The following is a 25,100-nucleotide window of genomic DNA, read 5'->3' as shown; positions in this document are numbered from 1 at the left end:
TCTGAAGGATATCTGTGTCAGATGTGTTTACTATGGCCAGTTTGCAGTCATCTGCAAACTTGGTCAGCTATAACCCTCCTGTGTTTGCTTGTACTTCGGAGAAGTAGATGCCAAACAAGAGGGCCAGGACTGAGCCCTGTGGGACACCACTTGTGACAGGCTTTGAGTCTGACATGGCGCCAGCAACTCTGACCCTGTGGGTTCTGTCACTCAGCCAGTTTGCAACCCATCTTGTGATGTATGGGTTGACATTTAAGCTGATGAGTTTTTCAATGATACCTGAGTGGGGTATTGTATCAAGGCCTTAGCCAGATCGAGGTAGGCTGTATGGACTGCCTTTCCCTCATCAATGGCTTTGGTGACTGTTTCAAAAGTCAACCAAATTTAAAAGGCATGATCTGCCTTTGACAAAGCCAAACTGGGTTGGATCCAAAGTCTGCAAATTCCCTATGTCTTTATTTATGAGGTCCATTATGATCCTCTCCACGGCTTTGCAGATAAGGCTTGTCAAACTAATGGGCCGGTAATTTCCAGGGTCGGTGGAGGCACCGCCTTTGTGAAGTGGTACCACAGTTGCAGTGCGCCACTCCCTGGGTACGTATCCAGAGGTAAGACTTTGATTAAACAGCTGTCCTAGCTGTGGGTTTAATTCCTCATTGAGTTCTGTGTACCTACTCAGCACAGACTCCACGTGGGCCAGCAGAGTAATCCAGGCTGCAGAGAGCTGAATAAGCGACTTTTCTTGATACTAAGTATAATTTTTGTTGCTTTTCACATCTGAATACCTAGCGACTGTATTTCGCCTGCCTTTCTGTTACATTGAAGCTGTTTATACTGCATTTAACTTAATATTGCACTTGGAATCCTTGTTTGTTACTATTTGACTCTATTTGTAGCAAATTCTTCTGTGTAAGCTGTAGTAGCTGATTCATAGCATTTATAAGTGTTTGCTGTACCTGTTTTCTGCCTGTTTTGTGAAAAAAAAAAAAAAAGAAAAAATATCTCTTGTTTTTCCTGCTTTACTAGTTCAGTCCAGTTTCAGAGTTTCTGATTCCTGGGCTTTGGTTGTAGTTCCTGTGTACTGTTTCCTTGCCTTATTTGGGGGAGAGGAAGTTACCTTGCTTACCAGTGAGAGGCCGAAGCATTGAGCTGCCTTTATCCAGTTTTGTGAGGTTTCAGCCAGTAACTACTAGGTTATTGGTCGTTTTGGGCCAGTTTCTAGCTTTTCCAGCCCCTGGTATAAAACGCTAAACGTTTTCAGCTTGTACCTACTCAGCACAGACTCCACGTGGGCCAGCAGAGTAATCCAGGCTGCAGAGAGCTGAATAAGCGACTTTTCTTGATACTAAGTATAATTTTTGTTGCTTTTCACATCTGAATACCTAGCGACTGTACTTTGCCTGCCTTTCTGTTACATTGAAGCTGTTTATACTGCATTTAACTTAATATTGCACTTGGAATCCTTGTTTGTTACTATTTGACTGTATTTGTAGCAAATTCTTCTGTGTAAGCTGTAGTAGCTGATTCATAGCATTTATAAGTGTTTGCTGTACCTGTTTTCTGCCTGTTTTGTGAAAAAAAGAAAAAAAAGATAAATATCTCTTGTTTTTCCTGCTTTACTAGTTCAGTCCAGTTTCAGAGTTGCTGATTCCTGGGCTTTGGTTGTAGTTCCTGTGTACTGTTTCCTTGCCTTATTTGGGGGAGAGGAAGTTACCTTGCTTACCAGTGAGAGGGGGAAGCATTGAGCTGCCTTTTGTCCAGTTTTGTGAGGTTTCAGCCAGTAACTAGTAGTTTATTGGTCGTTTTGGGCCAGTTTCTAGCATTTTCCAACCACCTGGTATCAAACGCTGTAAACGCTTTTCAGCTTGTACCTACTCAGCACAGACTCCACGTGGGCCAGCAGAGTAATCCAGGCTGCAGAGAGCTGAATAAGCGACTTTTCTTGATACTAAGTATAATTTTTGTTGCTTTTCACATCTGAATACCTAGCGACTGTATTTCGCCTGCCTTTCTGTTACATTGAAGCTGTTTATACTGCATTTAACTTAATATTGCACTTGGAATCCTTGTTTGTTACTATTTGACTGTATTTGTAGCAAATTCTTCTGTGTAAGCTGCAGTAGCTGATTCATAGCATTTATAAGTGTTTGCTGTACCTGTTTTCTGCCTGTTTCGTGAAAAAAAGAAAAGAAGAAAAATATCTCTTGTTTTTCCTGCTTTACTAGTTTAGTCCAGTTTCAGAGTTGCTGATTCCTGGGCTTTGGTTGTAGTTCCTGTGTACTGTTTCCTTGCCTTATTTGTGGGTGAGGAAGTTACCTTGCTTACCAGTGAGAGGGGCAAGCATTGTGCTGCCTTTTGTCCAGTTTTGTGAGGTTTCAGCCAGTAACTAGTAGTTTATTGGTCGTTTTGGGCCAGTTTCTAGCTTTTTCCAGTCCCCTGGTATAAAACGCGGTAAACCGTTTTCAGCTTGTACCTACTCAGCACAGACTCCACGTGGGCCAGCAGAGTAATCCAGGCTGCAGAGAGCTGAATAAGCGACTTTTCTTGATACTAAATATAATTTTTGTTGCTTTTCACATCTGAATACCTAGCGACTGTATTTCGCCTGCCTTTCTGTTACATTGAAGCTGTTTATACTGCATTTAACTTAATATTGCACTTGGAATCCTTGTTTGTTACTATTTGACTGTATTTGTAGCAAATTCTTCTGTGTAAGCTGTAGTAGCTGATTCATAGCATTTATAAGTGTTTGCTGTACCTGTTTTCTGCCTGTTTTGTGAAAAAAAAAAGAAAAAATATCTCTTGTTTTTCCTGCTTTACTAGTTTAGTCCAGTTTCAGAGTTGCTGATTCCTGGGCTTTGGTTGTAGTTCCTGTGTACTGTTTCCTTGCCTTATTTGGGGGAGAGGAAGTTACCTTGCTTACCAGTGAGAGGGGGAAGCATTGAGCTGCCTTTTATCCAGTTTTGTGAGGTTTCAGCCAGTAACTAGTAGTTTATTGGTCGTTTTGGGCCAGTTTCTAGCTTTTTCCAGCCCCCTGGTAGAAAACGCGGTAAACGCTGCTTTTCAGCTAGTACCTACCCAACACAGACTCCACGTGGGCCAGCAGAGTAATCCAGGCTGCAGAGAGCTGAATAAGCGACTTTTTCTTGATACCAAGTATAATTTTTGTTGCTTTTCACATCTGAATACCTAGCGACTGTATTTCGCCTGCCTTTCTGTTACATTGAAGCTGTTTATACTGCATTTAACTTAATATTGCACTTGGAATCCTTGTTTGTTACTATTTGACTGTATTTGTAGCAAATTCTTCTGTGTAAGCTGTAGTAGCTGATTCATAGCATTTATAAGTGTTTGCTGTATCTGTTTTCTGCCTGTTTTGTGAAAAAAAAAGAAAAAAAAAGAAAAAATATCTCTTGTTTTTCCTGCTTTACTAGTTTAGTCCAGTTTCAGAGTTGCTGAGTTCTGGGCTTTGGTTGTAGTTCCTGTGTACTGTTTCCTTGCCTTATTTGGGGGAGAGGAAGTTACCTTGCTTACCAGTGAGAGGGGGAAGCATTGAGCTGCCTTTTATCCAGTTTTGTGAGGTTTCAGCCAGTAACTAGTAGTTTATTGGTCGTTTTGGGCCAGTTTCTAGCTTTTTCCAGCCCCCTGGTATAAAACGCGGTAAACGCTGTTTTCAGCTTGTACCTACTCAGCACAGACTCCACGTGGGCCAGCAGAGTAATCCAGGCTGCAGAGAGCTGAATAAGCGACTTTTCTTGATACTAAGTATAATTTTTGTTGCTTTCACATGTGAATACATGACGACTGTATTTCCTGCCTTTCTGTTACATTGAAGCTGTTTATACTGCATTTAACTTAATATTGCACTTGGAATCCTTGTTTGTTACTATTTGATTCTATTTGTAGCAAATTCTTCTGTGTAAGCTGTAGTAGCTGATTCATAGCATTTATAAGTGTTTGCTCTACCTGTTTTCTGCCTCTTTTGTGAAAAAAGAAAAAAAAAGAAAAATATCTCTTGTTTTTCCTGCTTTACTAGTTTAGTCCAGTTTCAGAGTTGCTGATTCCTGGGCTTTGGTTGTAGTTCCTGTGTACTGTTTCCTTGCCTTATTTGGGGAGAGGAAGTTACCTTGCTTACCAGTGAGAGGGGAAGCATTGAGCTGCCTTTATCCAGTTTTGTGAGGTTTCAGCCAGTAACTAGTAGTTTATTGGTCGCTTTGGGCCAGTTTCTAGCTTTTTCCAGCCCCTGGTATAAAACGCGTAAAGCGGCCTTGAGCGCTGGAATTTCACTATTGCACACTATTGCACACTAAGGCGCGTTAAGCAGGTTTAAACTATTTGGGCTACCTAAAGTCCACTCTTCAATTTTTCCTTGAAACTACCTTCCTCGAGAACTATACTACTAATCAAATTATCCTATAATTAAAAGATCGGCATCTCTACGCCCGGCTCCAAGTAGAATATTCTATCTATCTATTAAGCAGTAGCACTTGCTCCTACAGTACTACCCTGATAATCGCACTCTTGTCATATGTAGATAGTACCCCAAAAGGCAGCATTTTTTTTACCGGTCACCCACCGGAATCTTTTAAAAGCTTTGTTTTTATCTATTCCTTCTAGCATGTGAGGATCAGTTGCTTGTGTCCTCTCCTGCTCAGCTACAGGTGAACCTGGGAATATTAGGGGGCACAATGGTGCCTCATGTACCTGAACAACCCTCTCCTCCTCCCACAAAACACAAATACATCACGAGAGATGCAACTATACGGCCAAACTGGAGGCTGAGCTCTCTCAACCTGACTATGGAGACTAGTCAGGAGAGGAGAAGGTTACCACACACACTATAGACCCAGTCTCACATAGTACCATTACAACCTCAAATCATACACATAAACACACAAAGACATACTTTCGGAGGCTCTGATCAAAATTTGCCAAAACAACAGAGGCCACCAAAGCAGACACCCAAACAACCACCACCTCAGAACACAACACCTGCAACATAGACCTCACAGTCAGAGTGTCAAACAGTCACAGCCCTTAAGGCCAAACACAATGCCAGACACACTTGTCATTGGTGACTCCATAGTCAGACACACTGGCGTCCGCTCACCAGACTGAAGGAGAGGTCACAGTAAGCTGCCTGGCGCAATGGCTAGAATCCGCCACATAACGCAAGCCTCAAGTCTCTCAACAGCAGGTACAAATATGACTCAGTCATTGTCCGCGCTGGTGTAAACAACCTGAGGAGCGTACCTCCGGACTACATGAAAAGAGACGTTGAGGAGCTCTCTGATTATGTAGCCCAGGCAGGTATGACCTGACCTTGAGCAGTATCCTACCTTCACCAAGAATGATGCCACAATACAGAGATAAGATGATCAACTTTAACAATTGGCTTAAACACTGGGTGTCATTCAAAGGAGATCCAGTGTCTCTCTGCCTGGGATGACATGCTGGACCAATGCTTCGCAACCCGCTGAGACGGCTTGCGCACCTGTCACCATGGGATTCGGATATTGGCAAAGGCTCTTGCCACCCCATAGTGCCTTTTTAGGCAAGGCTCAAATTCCAAACCTACCACCCTAGAACATAAAAAGGAAAAAAACTAAGGGTAATGCTGCTCAATGCCAGAAGTCTAAATCTCAAAATGCACGACTTCCGGCCCTTCTCAGTATGGAGAACATCGATGTCTGTGCTCTGACAGAAACCTGGTTCTTGGCAAACGAGGGCACCCCAGTGCTATCAGGTTTTACCTCATATCATGCGTTCCGGCCCCAAAATCGGATAATACCAAGAAAGGGAGGGTATCCATATTCATCAAGGACACCCACACCTCAAGACTGGTGGCAACGCACGATGCATCGGAGACCATCCAGGTGCAATTAACCATAGGCAAGACTGCTCTGCAAATTGTAGCATGTTACAGGCCACCCTCACAAACTCAGGAACCTCACATGGCCTTCCTGAAAACACTAGAGGGGATAAATGTATCACCAAACACCATCATACTAGGTGACTTCAATTACCCTAATATAGACTGGGAACACTACAAGCCCAAACACCCTAGCCCAAAAGTTCCTGGAATTCATAAATTCAAATGCCATGGAACAACTAGTCACCATCCTCACAAGAGGAGACAACATACTTGATCTCATCATCACGAACATGGGAGCACAATGTTCAACACGGTGTACCCTCACTGGTGAGATCAGACCACAAACTAATCTCGCTGGAGGTCCTCATCCCACCCCACCTGAAATAAAAGACCATAGTAAAGAACTTCTCAAAGCCGACTTCACACTTCTAAAGACTAGTGTGGTCTCCTTTAAGGCCCCGAGCCGGGGAAACAGTACTCAAGCCGCTGAATCACTTACAGATGCCTTCTACCAGCACCTACAGGACTGCATGGATAAGGCAATCCCAAACAAAACAAAGACTCTTTGTACCAAAGGCAAGCGTCCAGTCTGGTGGACCCCAGCCATAAACAAACTCTACAACAAAGGAGGAAGCTACTACAAGATAGAGCAAAATCCTTAAAAGGTAAGACACCCTTGATCACTATAAGTAAAAACTAAGAGCTCTCATAAAATCTTCCAAAGCAAATTTGAGAAAAATAGCTAAAGACTCAAAAGACAATCATAAGGCTTTCTTTAGCTATATTTAGAAACCTGGGAGGAAACTCCCAGATATGCTCAGAGCTAGTTCAAAATGATGTGAAGATTACTGATCCTACAGACATTGCCAACATACTGGCTGACAGGTTCAGTGCAAACTTCTCCTCCCCAAAGAAGGGATATCTATACCAAACAATTGCAGCCCCCCAAACATCTCCAGCGTCCAAGTGAAAACTGCTCTCTCCAAAGCAAAAAAACACAGCATCCATGGGACCTGATGGTGTCCCCGGCTGTGTAGTTTTTCAGAAACTAGTGGATGCTACAATAAAATTGCTAAGTTTGCCACTGGTGCATCTTATCACAGTCACCACTGTCTGTCACTTAGAGAACTTAACTAGCTTGAGCTCCCTCAACTTCTTCACCTGAATCAACTCTCCCTTGCCCACAAGTTAGGAAACCATCCTCTTAAAGTCCCATCCCTTCAGAACCTTCTCCAGCCCTACTGCTCCACTAGACCTCTACACTCCAGCAGCAGAAATCTACTTCTAGTGACTAAACCCAAGCACTCAGTGGGAGAAGCACTATTCTCCTGCTTTATATCCAGATTATGGAACAATCTCTCCCCCCTCTATAATCACACTACCTTACAGGAACAAAAACTCACGAAGGATGAAGAGCAACTAAGAACAATATCCAAACACACCCGTGGAGACAATAATTCAACTGCTGCAATAAGATGGTAAAAAGCAGGTTTAATTCCGGATCGAATCCTTTAGCAGAGAGAAAAAACACACAGTGGAGACAAGCGCTTTCGCCTGGACAATTCCAGGCTTTATCAAGTCAGAGTAAAAAACAAACTGTGAAAGCACTACTTAAATACCTAAATCACTTGCTTAATTGATAATTAAATAAATAAATCAAGCTAGTGGAAAATTGTTTAAAAACATATACCATTTTCCTTTCTAACATATTACTAAGAATCTATTGGAATGCACATAATTATACAAAGAAAATTGATTTTTTATACATCTAATATATTATGTGCAATTTTGCGTTTTCTTAAAAACATTGCATTTAAAAATTGAAAATTAAAAACAACATTCAAGCCTGCAAATGTAACCTAAAAGTTATATTGGACAACAAAATATTGTCTGTGCAACAAACAGCCAAAGTGTCAACTACTAAATTTATTGTATAAAAAGTCAACCTATGTTAGAAAATGTCCTGCGAGCTGTAATCTATAATCTGGCTCTTCTAAGTTTAAGAACTGGCCCTATGCTTAACGTCTCATTCATGCCAGGTTTATTGCCAGCATCAAGCCTAAGCTGCCAGATTAATTCCTTGAATTCCAGGGTAGATTCCCAATCTCCACCTCTATTACTGGGATGGACTTGTTCAAGCACCATAAAGGCGAGTTTAAAATTAGGGCAACTAAGGGAGTGTTTATAAAATGCGTTACTATCTTTCATTTTACCTATATCGTAGATATGCTCATATATACGCTTCCTAAACTCCCTTTCAGTTTTTCCTATATAAAACGCGCCACAAGTCAAGCAATACCCAATATATACCACACCTTTCGTGTTGCAAGTGTAGTGACCGTGTGGTTTCAAGTTGGTTTTACGTGCTTTTAGATATAAATGATTACTATTAATAATAAGAGGGCACTGTTTGCACATGCCACATTTAAAGGTGCCATTCCTTTGTTGAGTTGTCATACAAGTAGTAATGTGTCTTTGCTCAAACACCTCTTTTAAATTACGACCTCTTTTTCTAACAAAAGCTGGTCTCTTTGGGATCAAATTCTCAAATTCATCATTGGTTTGTAACACAAACCAAAACTTAATAATTATGTTCTCTATCTCCCTTGAGTTCTCTGAAAAAGTATAAATGAAATGACTAGAATTCTCCTGTACTTGTGTGCTAGAAGTCCTTGGGGTGGGTATACCAATATCATTATTCCCGAACAGTGGTGTATATATCGAGTCCCTTTTACTAAGAATCTCATGAATAAGGTTATTCACCAAATAATCCGGGTAACCTCTCTCTATGAACATCACCCTAAGGTTGTTGGCTTCAGCAATGAAATCAGGCAATCTGCTACACATGCGAGATGCCCTAATGAGCAAACCTTTAACTATACCTTTCTTTTGTTGGAATGGGTGTTGACTATTGAAGTGTAAGGTGCTTGAACAAGTCCATCCCAGTAATAGAGGTGGAGATTGGGAATCTACCCTGGAATTCAAGGAATTAATCTGGCAGCTTAGGCTTGATGCTGGCAATAAACCTGGCATGAATGAGACGTTAAGCATAGGGCCAGTTCTTAAACTTAGAAGAGCCAGATTATAGATTACAGCTCGCAGGACATTTTCTAACATAGGTTGACTTTTTATACAATAAATTTAGTAGTTGACACTTTGGCTGTTTGTTGCACAGACAATATTTTGTTGTCCAATATAACTTTTAGGTTACATTTGCAGGCTTGAATGTTGTTTTTAATTTTCAATTTTTAAATGCAATGTTTTTAAGAAAACGCAAAATTGCACATAATATATTAGATGTATAAAAAATAAATTTTCTTTGTATAATTATGTGCATTCCAATAGATTCTTAGTAATATGTTAGAAAGGAAAATGGTATATGTTTTTAAACAATTTTCCACTAGCTTGATTTATTTATTTAATTATCAATTAAGCAAGTGATTTAGGTATTTAAGTAGTGCTTTCACAGTTTGTTTTTTACTCTGACTTGATAAAGCCTGGAATTGTCCAGTAGCTTAAGCTGTCTCCACTGTGTGTTTTTTCTCTCTGCTAAAGGATTCGATCCAGAATTAAACCTGCTTTTTACCATCTTATTGCAGCAGTTGAATTACTGTCTCCACGGGTGTGTTTGGATATTGTTCTTAATCACACTACCTTCTTGCAATCACTTCAAGACTGCACTAAAAACGCACTTAAAAAGTCTCTGGTTATGCCCATGCACCAGTCTCGACTAGTAACCCTCCTTTTACTTCCCCTTCCTCTCCCCTCTCCTAGCCACCATGTCTCACACCATTTGATCATTGCATTCCTTCCTCTGCAAGCTCTGGATCACCCTTTATCCTCCCCTTCCCTCCTCACTCAATCTCTCAGACCTGTTATAATATGGTTAACTACCTCACTTCATCTGAACTCCAAATGCATATCCAAATGACTTGCACCTAGTGTCCTCTCACTACCACATATACTACTCACTCAGTCTCCTCTCTTACTCCTCTATCTTCCCCTTCCATCCCATTAGCCCTTCTAGCTTGTTCCACCTTTGTGTAAAGGTTCTGCTTTATATCTGCTTGAGTTTAGTGCAATATTTGTATATAAGATTTAGGTATATGAGTTTAGAACAGTATATGTTTGAGCTTAGTACTATCTGTATATACATCTTACGTTTATTCCTAGCCTTTAGCTAGATATTGGTATATCTGTTCATTACTATGTTTCATATTGTATGTACAGCTAATGTTTGTTGCCGTATGTGTTATTTGCTATTGTATGTATATTCAGTTGTCCTTCATGTACTCTGCTGCTCATTTATTGTTCTGTGAAGTTTTTCTCCAGGCCTCCACTGAAAAAGGACATGTGTCCAGTTGGAATTTCCCAGTAAGTAAGTAAATAAATAAATAATCTTATGAAAACTTATGAAAATGGCTGACACACTTTTTCTTGAAACTCTTTTGTGTTTGAGATTTTCTGTAGACATATGGCATCTGGTTCAAGAGTTTGGCCACATGGCATGAATACAAGACTTCATATGCATTTGATGCCTTGTCCTGGAAGGCAGGCTATTTGTCTTTATAGTGGAGTTCTTCTGTGGGACAGCACCACTTCATCAGTGCGATTAGGGAAGGATATTTGGATGGTTGGTGCAGAATAGAGTGGGCTACCTTCAGTTGGATGTATTTAAGTTAGCTGGGAAATTCCATCCAGTTGCTTTTATGTAGAACAATGCAGTGGTGAGTTCTGCTAGGTAGATCGGAAGAAAATTTTGCTATTTTGTCAGAGCATTGCTTATTACCAAATAGTATGAAAGTTAGAATAGAGTAGGGCAGCCGAGAGTAGACTAGATAGGAGGCAAGAGCTGACTGTTGCCCTACTGGCTTTTTCAGAGAGATGGGTTTTGATTCTGTATAAGCCATCTAGTTTTTGATGAATTTATTAAATGACATTGGCTGTATAGACGTCAAATTTTAATTTATTGCAAGTGTAACTTTAGGGAGTTTGGTATTTGTGAGAATATCCATGATAATATTGTTAGAAAATGTAATGAAAAAATCAGAATGTTTGACAGGACTGTATTCTGAAGTTCCACATTGTCTTGAATCGAAGATGCCCTTTCCCTTGATGGTGTGCTCCTCTGAATGAGGGTAACTAAGTAATGGAAAAGAGGTGTTATAGTCCTGCAGATGTAGGTGTATGAGAAGAGCTTGCCCCTCCTTCAAAGGAATTGCAGTTATGTCTTTTTTTTCTGTTGAGATTGTCTTCAATTATTTCATAGATAGTAAAGTCAGTGTTTTTTATTGTTGAGTTTCCTTATGGGATCCATTGCAGATGTTGCTCATCATAGCCCTTACTGTCTTGTAATAGTAAAGGAACTCTTGATAAGTAAGCCTAGATGGTTCTGTCATAAGCAGAGTTATGGGCATCTGCTGTATTGCATCTTTCCTGTCTGGCATGGGTAAAACATGCCACAGGTAGTAATTGATGCTAAAGGTTGTAATCCGAGACCGCCAAATTCTTAAACTGAAAGATGGTAGATGTGATTCCCTTTCACAAAAGTCAAGAGCAAGATCAAGGCTAAAGACTGTTGACCTGAAACTTGACCTCAGCTGCAGGGATATATTTACTTAGACACAGTTATAGGGCTAGTGCACTGGCTGTAGTGGACCATTTTCAGGCTTGCTTGGATAATTATGGATCTGCTGCTGAGGGAAGGTAATTTTGGAATATGAGCAAATGCATTTTAGTGCTGTAAATAAGAGCAGAAACTCATATGAGTGAAAGTTCTTCTTAATGTTTTAAGAGGATGCTTTTTATGTGAGATCATGTTGCAGCGGGGTCAGATAATTTGCCCTTACCATACTCTCATCCTGGAAACATCAAATATCTGGACAAAGCCCATGAAAAATAGGTACACATCTGTATGCTGATCAATGTAAAATTTGCATACATAATTACATAACCCATCCACTCCAATGGAACTGTGGGATACCCACTTTCAAACGCAAACTGAAGAACAGACAACCAAAATATGGCACCAGGGTCCCCCTGCAGCCATTCCAGTGTCCCATTACCTGGCTATTTCACCCCATTTACTATAAACACTAATGTGTGCATACTGCTTTACTTCTACAATGATTATTTGGATTTTATTTTTACATTTTATAGCACAATGCACAAGCACTAATAGATGTCTGCTAAACAAAGCAATACTGTCTCGCAATGAAAATAGACTTGGCATTAAAACTTCTCTGCCCTTGAAACTCACATTCATTGAAACAGCAGTGAAACCCACACCACATCCAGTTTTTTTGGGGTGGGGGTGGGGGGGACGGACAAAAGGCCAAAAATCAGGGAGGGCCACATTTTAAACATTGCTTGTATAATTTTGGAAAGTTGTTAGAATAAAATGTTGTGTTACCAGCATGCACTTCATTGCCAATTTTTGAACCCAGGACCCTGTGCACTATAGTCAGAGCAACATACCACTATGTCAAATCAGCAGTTTCCTGAAAGACAGAAAGACTGAAACTTAAATGGCTATCATTTACTGAATTCAGTTTCCTGAAAGACAGGAGGACTGAAACTTAAATAATTATCATTTACTGAATTCAGTTCTTACTTCTCACCATAGCTCTCAACATCTTAGTACAAAAAACCTGGACAAAGCCAATAATGGGGGAATACAGCCCCACAATAGGGACACATTTCAAATACTGATCTGTATAAACTTAGAAAATTGCTATAATAAAAGGTTTTGTGTACCAATTACCATTTATTTTCTGAAGAATATGAAGTCTGAAAGTCAAAAGTCTGTCATTATTTAGTGAATTCAATCCTTCAGTGATTTGCCACAAAAATCCTGAAAAAATGCAGATTTAATGAGGAATAAAACAAAAATATCAGGCATAAATTCACAGGTGATGGTGGCTAGGGACTTTAGGCTCTTTTTACCTGAACCCAAGGTACAGGGTTTGAGCCTGAGTACCTCTAGCCACCAGGTGTATTTCCTTGGGGGTATTTTCACACACACACACACACACACACACACACAAACAAACAAACAACAACCCAAGCAGACTACCATTAATTTCCGCGCTCAAACAGCCAGCATGCATGTGAGCCCTTGAGCTTAATTCCGACAGGCCGGTGGAGCTGATGTTATCGCGCACGTGATGATGTCAGTTCAAAAAGCGCAAAAAGAAAAATAATTAAAATCAGAAATGATGAAGGGGTGCCACTTAGAAATCATGGTACCCCATTATTTGAACCCAAAACTCTGTAAAACCAAGTAATTTGAGACAGTTGGAAGGTATGGCCCTTACCCCTCTGCTATGTGATCTCGGAGTTGGTAAATGCAGTTATTATGGAATGTGGGGGTGCAGGGAGGACAAATTGGTTTTATTTGTTGTTTTCAATCATTTTAGATTTAATCTAAAATGATCACTTTTTCTTTGTTCTCTTGATGAGATATTGATTTGCAGACATACACACACGCATATGCATGCAGACACACACACACACACACACACACACACACACACACACACACACACACACACACACACACACACACACAAACATGCATGTTGATCTTAGAGCTTTTTCTGAGCATTGCCTGAATCTGATTGTGGCCACTGAAATAAATACTAGTGAGTCTTTGATACATTCAGTTGAAATGAGACCAAGATTTTATTAATGTAAAGCAACAGATTGTGCAAAGCTCCAGAGCTTGGTTATTTACTGTTGTGCATTACTGACGCCTTGCTCCAGTGATCTAGCTTTGGCCTAGTAAATAGGATTTAATTCTGCAGTAAACTGTTCACAGTTTTTTGAAAGTCTTACCTTTCAAGGGTCCAGTTATAGGTCTATGTTTAATTAATATACACAATCGTCTGCTGTTGCTGGTGATGCTACATTCTGTGACAGTATAAAAACTGGGAAAATACGAACAAGTAGTAAGGAAAGTAAAAACCTTTAGTACAGCTTAAACACTGTAAAATTAAGATGTACCCTGAGTAAAAATTAAGAGATGAATAACTTGATGCACTGAAGCAGCTGTAAAACCGTAGTGACTTAATGCCATCCCATTTCAGTAGTTATATTTAGCTTATATAATTTTAAATCTTTTGTGGCATCAGATGTTATCACATTTTGCTGGTGGACTCTTGACTTTGGTAATTTTCTGTAATACTTGATTTATTTTGTTGCGTTTCCATTGTTTTACTGTTTCATTCTTTTGCCTTGAATCAGCTTTTGATCTCCACCAGGGGATGATAGTGTAGTGAGGAAGACCCCCCCCCCCAAAAAAAAGGCACTCTGAAGGAGACCCAACAGGTCCTCCTGACCAATTCTTTGACACCCAGGTTGGCAGATGAAGACTGGTCATCAATGGTACATTGGCTGCACCACCTGGGCAACTTCAGGTCATCTTATGATCAGCAGTGTTTGTGTCTCCAATAGCACTGCATATTCAGTGTCCCAGAAGCATGCACAACACTAATAGAGCCTGCAGACCCTATACAGTGCAACAGAAAAACAATATTTCACCTTTTTTTTTCCTGCAGCACTCACCAGTAATACTGACTTGTTTCTGAGTGTAAATAGTATCAGTTCTGCTGACTGTCCTTCAGGTGTAAGTTTACTGCATAGAATATTTGGTCAGTTTGGTCATCTCATCAAGTATACATTGATTTATGTTAACATTGTGCACATCCCATCTGATACCTTCCTTTCTCTTAGTGGATATTAGCTGCAGCTACCAGTCAGCAGGACATGAAATGGGTGTATTTTTCAAGCTTTTTTTAAAGTGATGTGCTATACTTATAAAATGACACCTTCCTGCAGATATATGTAATGAAAGGAAATGAAGCAGCATGTGTCAAATTAAGTTTGTCACACTTACTCTTGGTGTGGGGCATATTTATAAACAAATTCCACGAGTTCTCTCTTAGGGTGTGGATAGCACCCTGCACCTCATGTGTTTTATTTTTATTTTATTTTATTTGAATTCTGAGGTAGAACACTGATCTCCATGGACCTTTTTCAGACAGTCAGGGAGTGGTGTCTGAGTAAGTGACTTGCTCAGAGTGACACAGTTAGGCAATGGGGGCTGAGGGAATCAAACCCTGCACCATGTTTGCACATTCTTCTACACACACACACACACACACACACACACACACACACACACACACACACACACACACACCTTTCTGGTTTTGAGTCTAATACAGATGCAAAGACTGAGAAGGTGATAAGAGTGACCATTGCAAGGCAGCAATTGCATAACTGAATGCTAAGCATCTTTTCTGTCTTGATCTCTGGTTCTGTTTCCATGTTTTAGCCAGAGTTGAGTTACAATTTTTTTTTTCATTTTTACCCAAACTAGAACCCTTTATAAGTACTAATATAGCTCTTGATTGCCAGGGAAAGTCCGTCATTTAGGTAAACAAGAGAAGAGGAATTTTGTTTTAGTTTCATAGAGAAATTAAAACAGGTACCAAATCTTTATTTGAGCTTACTACGCAAATTGAATACATAGCTTCAAGATAACTCCAAGTAGAGTGAAGCAAGTACAACTAATATGGTCAAAGATTGTATTTGCTTTTAGAATGATTCCATGTAAAGTTAGCAAAACATAGAGTGAAAGTATACATAGCTTAATAGCAGGCTTTTATTTGGAGGAAAGAGAAAAATCTAGAGTAGTGTACAAAACGTTAATTAAGCAAATTTAAAAAAAATTGGAAGACAAAGAGACAGAAAGTGTTATATGTACTGCCTTCCTATCACAAAAAAAGAAAATGCAACAATGGGTAGCTACTGCCTGGCTCAGATCATTAGCAGATTGACCTGCTCAGAGGATAAGCTACTAGTGAAAGCTTACAGATTTCAGTTCTGTTTATCTTATTTTGAAAGATGGTCACCCTGGATGCTTGTAAATTCACTTCTTCTTCTTTCGGCTTTGTCCCGCTTACAGTTTACGACAGTGGATCACCTGTCCGCCCATGATTGGCAGTGGAGTTTTACAGTGCCGAGATGCCAGCGCAGCGCCCAACCTTCCACAGAAGGCACACGCATGTACACACTCACACCTAGGGCCAGTTTGGAGTGTCCAATCCACCTATAGCATGTCTTTGGGATGTGGGAGGAAACAGGAGCCCCCGGAGGAAACCCACGTGACCACAGGGAGGACATGCAGACTCTGCACAGAAGGCACCCCTGCCGAGAATCGAACCGGAGAACCTCTTGCTGTGAGGTGGCAACGCTAACTGCTGCACCGCCGTGGCTGCCCTATGCTTGTAAATTCACTGAGCTGCTTAGAAAAATACGTCTGTGCTTGTCAACATAATGGCCTTCCTTGCCTTAGTAGTATTTGCATCAATTTTACATTTCTGTTCATCAGAAGCATAGCTGACTCAACCAGTGCCCTATGCTGGTCCCACGAACTAGCGCTCGACCCCCCTCAGCTCTTCAAGTGAAGAGTGAAAAGTTTGTTCCTTCTACTGGCACACATACCAGGTGGCCAGATGCACAACATGCCCCCCCACTGCCTCAGCCATTTGGGTCCTGTTTTGTGCCATGGCCCCCTCCTTCCTTACATTTTAGTAAAAAAAAAAAAAATCTTTTTTTTTTTTAAATGTATCAAACTGCTTACTACAGATTGTAGCAAGCAGTTGCTACAGTTTAAATCCAGCAGAGAGTGGTACAGTGCTCAAGTTTTAGTTAAAAAAAAAATCTCCCTAAACCAGGGGCGGCTCATGCTATAGGACTGCAGCCCCCCCCCCCACCTAAAAAGAAAGAAGAAAAATAAAAAAAATATCATGAGCCCCCACCTAACAAGAAAGAAGAAAAATAAAAACAAAATCATGAGTACCGGAACTCCACACATGCATGCATGGAGTTCCTGGTACTTACAGAACTCAAGACTGCTATGTTAGGCAGTCCGGATAGGGGAGAAAGGCATCTCTGCCTTGTAGCTCAGAAGTCTGTGCTGTGATGACTGCACAGAAGGGAAGGAAACTGGACTGCATTGGGGTCTCCAGCCTACTCTCGTGGGGAAACCAGCCCCGGAAACCAACTGTGAGAACTTGACTCCCTAGCGGGACCGACGAGCATTTGGATTAGCTTGCTTCAGGGAGCTGAACAACCAGCCGTTAGCAACTGCTGACGAGCATTTGGATTAGCTTGCTTCAGGGGAGCTGAACAACCAGCCGTTAGCGACTGCCAACGAACATTTGGATTAGCTTGCTTCAGGGGAGCTGAACAACCAGCCGTTAGCGACTGCCTAGCGGGAGTGACAAGTTTAGCACTGGATCAGCTTGCTTCAGGGGACCGAAGACTAAATTAGCTTGCTGCAGGTAGGGTGTGTGTGTGTGTGTGTGTGTGTGTGTGTGTGTGTGTGTGTGTGTGTGTGTGTGTGTGTGTGTGTGTGAGAGAGAGAGACATGCTTGGATTGATCAAAGTACTTAACATCTTACAGTGGAATTTCCAATATGTGTGATTCTGTACAGTCTCTATAAAGTGAATATGTGTATTTTTCATCCCCGTCAGACCAGCAGTCTCAAGGAGCAGGATATTTAAGTTTCTTGATTCTATAATCAGGCCAATAATGCTGGCACTATATCACAAGACATGGACCTGCAAATCTTAACACTTCAAAAAATAAATTGTCATTCTTACAGAAACCTAACAAATTCTGAAACTTGCTGTTACAACTTTGAAGTATTTTTCAAGGGGCAGATATAGTGCCCAATATCTGTTGCCTGTGCTTCCCACAATCCTGATATATACAAATGCTATGGTTGCTTTACTTCAGATTAGAGGAGATATTCAGCAGTCCAGCAACCTTGGACTTTCTGTGCATTACCCTATATTTGCATGCATAGTTCTGCTGTTCTAAGGATTACATTATGGAACTCAAAATTTCAATAAGCACCCAATTATTGCATCAGCACATATGTATCAGAATAATTCAGGTCATTTTTAAGGGAAATGGATGAGGCAACATTTTTTTTGTCATGTCAATAATTATGTTCATGATTATTGCTGACAGGGAGTCTGCACAGTGCAGGCCTACCTTGCATATCAGTTAAACATTCTCATTGTATTAATACAGAGTTTACTGTCACAGCTCATAAATACATTGCATTGTGTTGCTGTTAATTTGGGAATACTTAGGGCAATTGTGTGATACTGCACCAGGAACTGCTTCCTTCCCTTCTAATACCTCTTGATATTTGTTTTGCAGGGAATGTAATTTTGTATTAAACATAATGTTTATTATATTTTGCTTAATTATTTACTTTTTCAGGGGGACATTTCTACCCTGAGTGATGTTTTGAATTATTAAATGGATTTAATAACCATGCAATATTACAAATGAACTATGTGGTAACTGTTGGAGGCATACAGGGATAAGGCCCTGATTATGACCCAGGTGACCCAAATTAAATTAGTTTCCAAGAAGCCTAAAGGAACTGGCAGAGAAACAGAGTAGAATGAAGGGGCAATGCTGCTTACATCTCTCAGAGGGGAGGGCAGGTAAGGAAGGGGGGAGGTGTTTAGGGCCATAGATGCAGATAAACCTCTCAACCTCTAAGCTCAAGAAATCTGGGCAAAGCCAAAAGTAATATGGGACAAAGATCCAAAATCAGGCACACATTTAAATGTAGCTCTTACAAACTTAGCAAAGTGCTACTATAACATGGTTTTCATTATCATGCATTTTCTGAAGAATATAAAGTCTGAAACTCAAATGTGTGCCATTATTTAATGACGTCAGTCTTCAATAATTTGCCAGAAAGCCACAAAGTTTATGAGGAATGGACCAACAATATGAGGCAAAAATCTGTTCATTTGAGAGGTAGGCATGCAGAGGATGATTTCCCAGTGAATAATGGAGGTGTCTACTGGTGTTGCCACACTGTGATTGAGCAGGGATTATCCTGGTGGCTTATGTTCCCTGTACAGGCAATGCCCATTGCATTCTCTGCTTCCAGGAAGTGCTAACTAAGCTAATAGGGGAAAGAGAGGCACATGAGTAGGTTGTTGTACTGGATTTGAAAGCTGGCCCATTCCTTATCACCAGATCAGAGGACAAATGAACAGAATAATAAGGATATCTGGGCAATATCAAATGGGATGTACAACTTTGGACCAGCTTGAGGATGTCTATCTGTCTCTCTACCAACAGAATGAATGAGACATTTAGGTGAAGACAGTGAAGCCAATGAGCAGGTCCAGGGAAGAGTAAAAACAGAAACAAAATGAACTAAAATATCAGTAAAGAAGCATTTCTTGATGTGTATACTCGCTAGGATATAGGGTTTATTCAAAGTTTTATTAACAATGTTGTTTGACCATTCAGTGTACATTATGGAAGTAGCTATCCATGGTAAACTGTTTTGGTAATTATAGTTTCAGTAAGTGGCTTTTGTTCTTTATTTTCATCACAAAAAGTAATACTTCTACTGTTCACAATGATCTCATTGTTTGTGAGACTGATATTTGCCGTTAGTAAGTTTTTTCACCTGTTTCCACTATTGTGCAACTAGTGAGTTGGTATTTTGTCCTCACTAGCAATCAATATCCCTTTTATGTTCAGTTGTCTTATGCCACATGTCGCTTTCTCTGCAGTAATTGTAACTTAATACAGTTTTACAGACATGCAGAAAATAATGTGATATATTCCTCTTACTTACATGTGGGGAGCTTCTTTGATTTTAATTGCATTTGTTAACTGGAATAAAGCAGCAAACCTAGTGATCCATTTCCGCATTGGCCCAGAAGTAGAAACAATGTAAGATGCAAGTAAGCTTTAATAAGCATACTGTTAAAGAATTGCCAAAATTGAAAGCCTTTCTGTTGTTGCCATGCAGAGAATATAACTAGAATAATGTATAAGCCTTGGGTATTTAAATGCATATGACACTATTTGTAATAAAGGACAGCGTTACATTATTTTAAAAAGCTCATTACATTCGTTTACGGGTAAAGCCTGCAGAGATGATTGCAAGTCTCCAACAAAACAGAATGCCAATCTATCATGTGTGGTCCATAACATGTGCAGTATTCCTTTAAGAAATTTATCTTGAGCTTCTTTCTTGTTTGCTTTTCATTTTTTACTTTGAACACATTTTCCCCATGAAACAAGTAGATGGTTGTCAGGCAAGAAGTCTTTTTTTGGATAAGAAACATTTTTACAAGTGGGGGTGTCACAGAGATTGCTACTTTCAGCATATTACTTGGTACTTTAATAAAGCTGAATATAAATTATAATTAGAACTGCTGTGCAAGGAGAAGTGGTTTGAGTTGAGTGCTGCTTGTTTTTCTTGTACTTGATTTTAACTGTCATTCCAGTAATGCATTTAATAAGTAATTTATTTTTTCATGCCTCTCAACCTTTTTGTTTCCATGTAGATATTAAGTAAGCTGTCATGCAGCCAGTGCATTGAAATATTTTTTTTCTTCTACACTTCATTTTGTCTTGATTGGACTTTCATAATGACGATTTGGCACCTAGGGCAGCATATTTAATTAAAGTTACAGTTTTTGTGGTTTTGTGCATAGCTCCTCCCCTTTCTAGTTGGCCACACCCCTTACCATTGACCCCACCCATTCAGCTGTCTTCTGCAGCCCCCCTTTGATTTGAAGTCACCAGCCACTACTGCTCTAAACTATAGCAAACTGCATCCTGCAAATGTAGTTAACAGTTGCTGTCATTTATACTCTACACAGAATGCACTCCGGTTTTAGGGTAAAAAAAAATCTTTTCCCTTTAAACTGCAGGAAACTGCTTGTTACAAATGTATGGAACAATTGCTGTTGTTTATACCCTTCACTGAGTGCTATGTGAGCTTTTTATTTTTATTAGTTGGTTGTGTTGCTGCACAGTTACATGCTGTTTGTGCTGTTTTTTTAGGTTTTAGTTAAGTAAAAAAAGATTATTTTGTTTTGTTACTTTTAAACTGTAGTAAACTGCTTGATACAGTTTAGATTATACACAGAGATCTACAGCACTCAGGTTCGACCACAAGCAAATTGCAAGTGTTGAATTAAAGAGTGATTGGTATGATGGATGGCCAACTCTGCCCACCAACACTTTGTACCAAGGGTAGTTGCTGCTTTTGTCTTGCCATAGCAATGTTACTGCTCTTCATTTTACCCTGTTAGAAATTTCCTTTCTTACCATAGAGGCCAGCTAACCTTCTGCTTACTCCTTGTGCTCAAATGCAGGCAGCATTTCGCCAAAGCTACCTTCTTTTTTCAGCAGGCAGTTTCATAATGATTAAGTTCTTCGACTCTTGAGTTGAGAAATCTGGGTTTGAATTTTTTCATCCATTTTTGTCCCTCCTTTCCTTCCATTATCTCTTGCTGCTGATCTCAACCCATGCCTCAGTATTCACTCATACTTTGTGTCCCCGTCCCCCTCTGTATCGGGGGAGGTCCTAGTAGAATCCTACTGTGACCCAGCAGTTGGGGCCCTTTCTCTAAGACTAAAACTTGCCATTTCCCCTGTAAGAGAGGTAAGATCCTGGGGGAGGCAGGCATCATATATATGGCCAAAGGCAAGGATTTAGGTTATGAGGAAGGGAACCCTTGTGGGGCAGAGTGAGTTTGACAATGCAGGCATCACTGAGCACACTGTCAGCTCTCCTACTTTTATAATAGCCTGTTTTTATCCAGGGTAAACATACCCAAGCCGTTCCCTGATTGTACATAGATCCCCCACTCCCTCCTCTATGATAAGCAAACCTACATGGGCCACTAACTTCCACCCTACCGCCCACCTCCTTTTGCGCCCAACCAGCTAATTGAACTTGAATTATCTGGGTCACAGTCAGGGATCCATCTCTGTGAGTCATTGGTCCAAGGTTCTGGATTTGACTTTTAAAACCATAACCTTTGAAGGGTAGGAGATCTAACAAATAAAAACAGAATAGTATGTTTTTTACCTTTGCATGCTGTTGAAAATATGTTTTTCTCTCTCTGTGTAAACACGGGCACTTGAGGTTGTTGGTAAATTTAATCTGGTCCACCTCAATTTTGCACATAAAATTATATATAGCAATGACTTGCATGCTTTGTCACACTGGCTCTGTCTCATTAGGATTCCATTGAACTTGAGTCTAAAGATCAATTCCTATTTATTTAATTTTTTTTTTTAGAAATAGCAACATACACGATGTTGGTATCTCCACCTGTTATGAGTGATTTGAACTCTTTCCCTGTAAACTAAAAGTAGCCAGAGATAAAAGCATCTCCCATAGAAGTTTGAAAATGTGGCTAGAGAGAAAAGGGGACAGGGGGATAAAATTGCTTAACTAACCTTTCACCCCATTACCGTAATGTTTGTGGTTTTAACACTTAAATGGTTAGTTTTCTAGTTTGTCATGTAATTTCAGTTGAACCAAATGTTGAACCTTTTTACCACCAGAACTTTTATCTCTTTCTTCTACCCTTCTCCTTTCACTTTTTCTTTCTGACCTCATGTGCTCTCTCAAATTTCTACTGCACTCTCGTTTTCCTAGCACATTGATTTTTTTCAGTGACCTTTGAAGTACATGATGTTTCTCCACTTCTTTCCCCTTTCCCACTGTTTTTCCCCATGTACAACACTTCTGAGTATTAATGGAATTTTTTTTCTCATATCTCCAACTATACCCCACTTTCTTTTCTTCTCCTCTCTTTCCTGTTTCTTTTTCACTAATATTATTATTTTTTTAAATTTGGTTATCTGTGCATGAATGAGACTAGACCCCTAAAACAGACAATTTTCTTCTCTTTATGGATACCTCACCTCACTGTGAATTTATCACTAACATTTCTAGGTAATATACGTATTTTTGTAAGTCTTATTTGTGTTACATTTGTATTTTGATTGTACTAGAATTATTCTTGAGTACAACCTGTTTTGTAGGTTATTGAGATTTGTACTACATTTATATTTTGTATTCAAAATTACAGGACATTTGAAAATGACTACCTCTCCAGCTGCTGGGTGATGAAGGGTAGCAAACAAGGCAAGATTCCAGGCTACACCACAAATTCCAAGTATCATATACAAAGATGATGTGGTCATTTTGGGTCCAGTGCCTCCCATTCTACATAAAAAATAGAGTGCGACTTCTACCTCATACAATGGTGTAAAGCAGATTTATACTTAACAGAAAGAATTCCAAATCCCTGATTATTAAAATAATTAATCAATTCCTCAGAGCTGGTGTAGACTATACAGTAACAAATAACTTATCAGAACAACCTCATATCATAAATATCTGAAGATATGGCTTGACTAACATCTGAACTTGTAATACCATATCAAAACAACAAAGTTCAAAATCAACAAATTTACTGTTTTAGGCACGATAATTTTCACACCATCTTTCACCAGAGGGAAGAATGGCTGTAGGAAAAGGATTCTACTCGCCCAATGTGAGTATGGCCTCCTCACTATAGCAAATGCATCCAAGAAGAAATGAACCTTACTACAAACAACTGCCAACAGCATATGTAGATTTATCACCATGTCTCCTCAAAGGCAGCATCATTGATCAGTTCTAGCAAAGTCTAAGTGGCTATGAATAAAGCAAGGGGTGGACATTAATTCTAACATCTGTAACATGCAAACTTATGAACGTAGAAACTTTCCAATTCTTGGTCTGCAGGCTGACAAAACAATCTACCATTATAACAAGCGATTTCAGACATCCATTGCTTATCTCTAAATATACTGTCATCAAATTTCACACTACAGATCACAGTTTCTCAGCAATGACTCAAAGACCACTCATTTAGCAAACTAAACGTATTATAAGTAAGTAGTAAATATGAGAATAAATGCAAATAGTAATAAGTGCGTGCTTTGGCTTAAAATGCCAAATTCCATGAAAATGCTCTGCTTTGCCAATATTCATACAGTCCAGAACTGAGATATACTGGTATTTTTCCAGTAAATGCAAAATCAGTGTACCTTTCATTTGTTATGCCTGGTGTGGAACAAAGAAGTATTTGCAGGTGTAGTTGCAAATTATGCACAAATTGAATGAAAATTTGCAGCGTTACATTGCAAAATGATATCCTCTTTGCAATTAAGTAATAGGGTTGCATGAGAGAAGAATCACATAATGGAATTATTCAGCAGTAATGACATTTGCTTCTTGTAGCTCTCTTTTATTGTTAATGTATTTGCATGCTTTGTTTCATTTCAGTATTGCTTTGAGTGCCGTAAGTAAAGTGTATTCAGCATTATCACTTTACATGTGCATATTTTTCTCTTTGAAGTTGTAGACAGCTCCTTATCCACTGTTCACCACATAGTTGCAGTAGTCAGGAAATTCCAGTTATTAATTAAAGGTATCACATCAAGGTCAAAAAAGTTATTTCTATACTCTCACCTAATCATACTAATTATAGACAATAATGCTCCTTTTTAGCATTTGTCTATCTAAACACTTTAAGCAGCTAGAAAGATCCCAGAGGTTCCAAACTGAAGATCACCAGACGAAAGACACTCCTCTACTAAGGCAAGCATGAATCTGTACACCTGTGCTTTGTCTCTTACACACTTTGCATGATGATTTATGTCTTGCATTCCTTGTTGTTAAGATCCCAACCTGTTTTGAGCTCCTGCAACTGTAAAAAAACAAATGGTTCCACAAACACTCTAAGGACATGCATCTCCATCAACAAGTAAATAAGGCAAGCTGGAGGGATAGATATTTTTTTAACTCAGCACTTTCCCATCCATGGAATAATGTTTTATTGCATATAAAACAAGGTGATATTGTCATTTCCTTTAAGGGCGGCCACAGTGGTGCAGTGGTTAGCATTGCCACCTCACAGCAAGAGGTACTCCGGTTCGATCCTCAGCTGGGGTGCCTTCTGTGCGGAGTCTGCATGTCCTTCCTGTGGTTGCATGGGTTTCCTCCGGGTGCTCCGGTTTCCTCCCACATCCCAAAGACATGCTGTAGGTGGATTGGACACTCTAAATTGGCCCTAGGTGTGAGTGTGTGTGACTTCTGTGGAAGGTTGGGCACTGGGCTGGCAACTCGACACTGTAAAACTCCACTGCCAATCATGAGAGGACAGGTGATCCGCTGTGGCGACCCCTAACTGGGAAAAAGCCGAAAGAAGAAGAAGAAGATTGTCATTTCCTTTAAAGCAGACCTTAATGATTAGATGGGCACCCATAAATTCATCCTGAGCCTGACTTGTTTTGCCCACCTAGATG

The 25,100-nt window shown here is 39.8% G+C and overlaps 1 protein-coding gene across 5 annotated transcripts in view; it reads left to right on the top strand.

Annotated features, from left to right (window-relative positions):
- ZNF710 (zinc finger protein 710) overlaps positions 1-25,100 on the top strand; it is a 914,149-nt gene that overhangs the window by 337,565 nt on the left and 551,484 nt on the right. For 3 of the 5 annotated variants that reach the window (XM_044078292.1, XM_044078289.1, XM_044078293.1), the window contains one exon: positions 22,835-23,684. The exons of the other annotated variants lie outside the window; for them this stretch is intronic. The gene's annotated coding sequence lies outside the window, so the exon portion shown is untranslated. The remainder of the gene's footprint in view (positions 1-22,834; positions 23,685-25,100) is intronic. 5 annotated transcript variants of the gene reach the window in all.

The sequence above is a fragment of the Protopterus annectens genome, chromosome 7.part0, assembly GCF_019279795.1.
Source record: "Protopterus annectens isolate FY-2018-M chromosome 7.part0, PAN1.0, whole genome shotgun sequence".
NCBI classification, from domain to species: Eukaryota; Metazoa; Chordata; order Ceratodontiformes; family Protopteridae; genus Protopterus; species Protopterus annectens.
The sequence above is the reverse complement of the archived record's forward strand: the minus strand, read 5'-3'. Positions and strand labels throughout refer to the sequence as shown.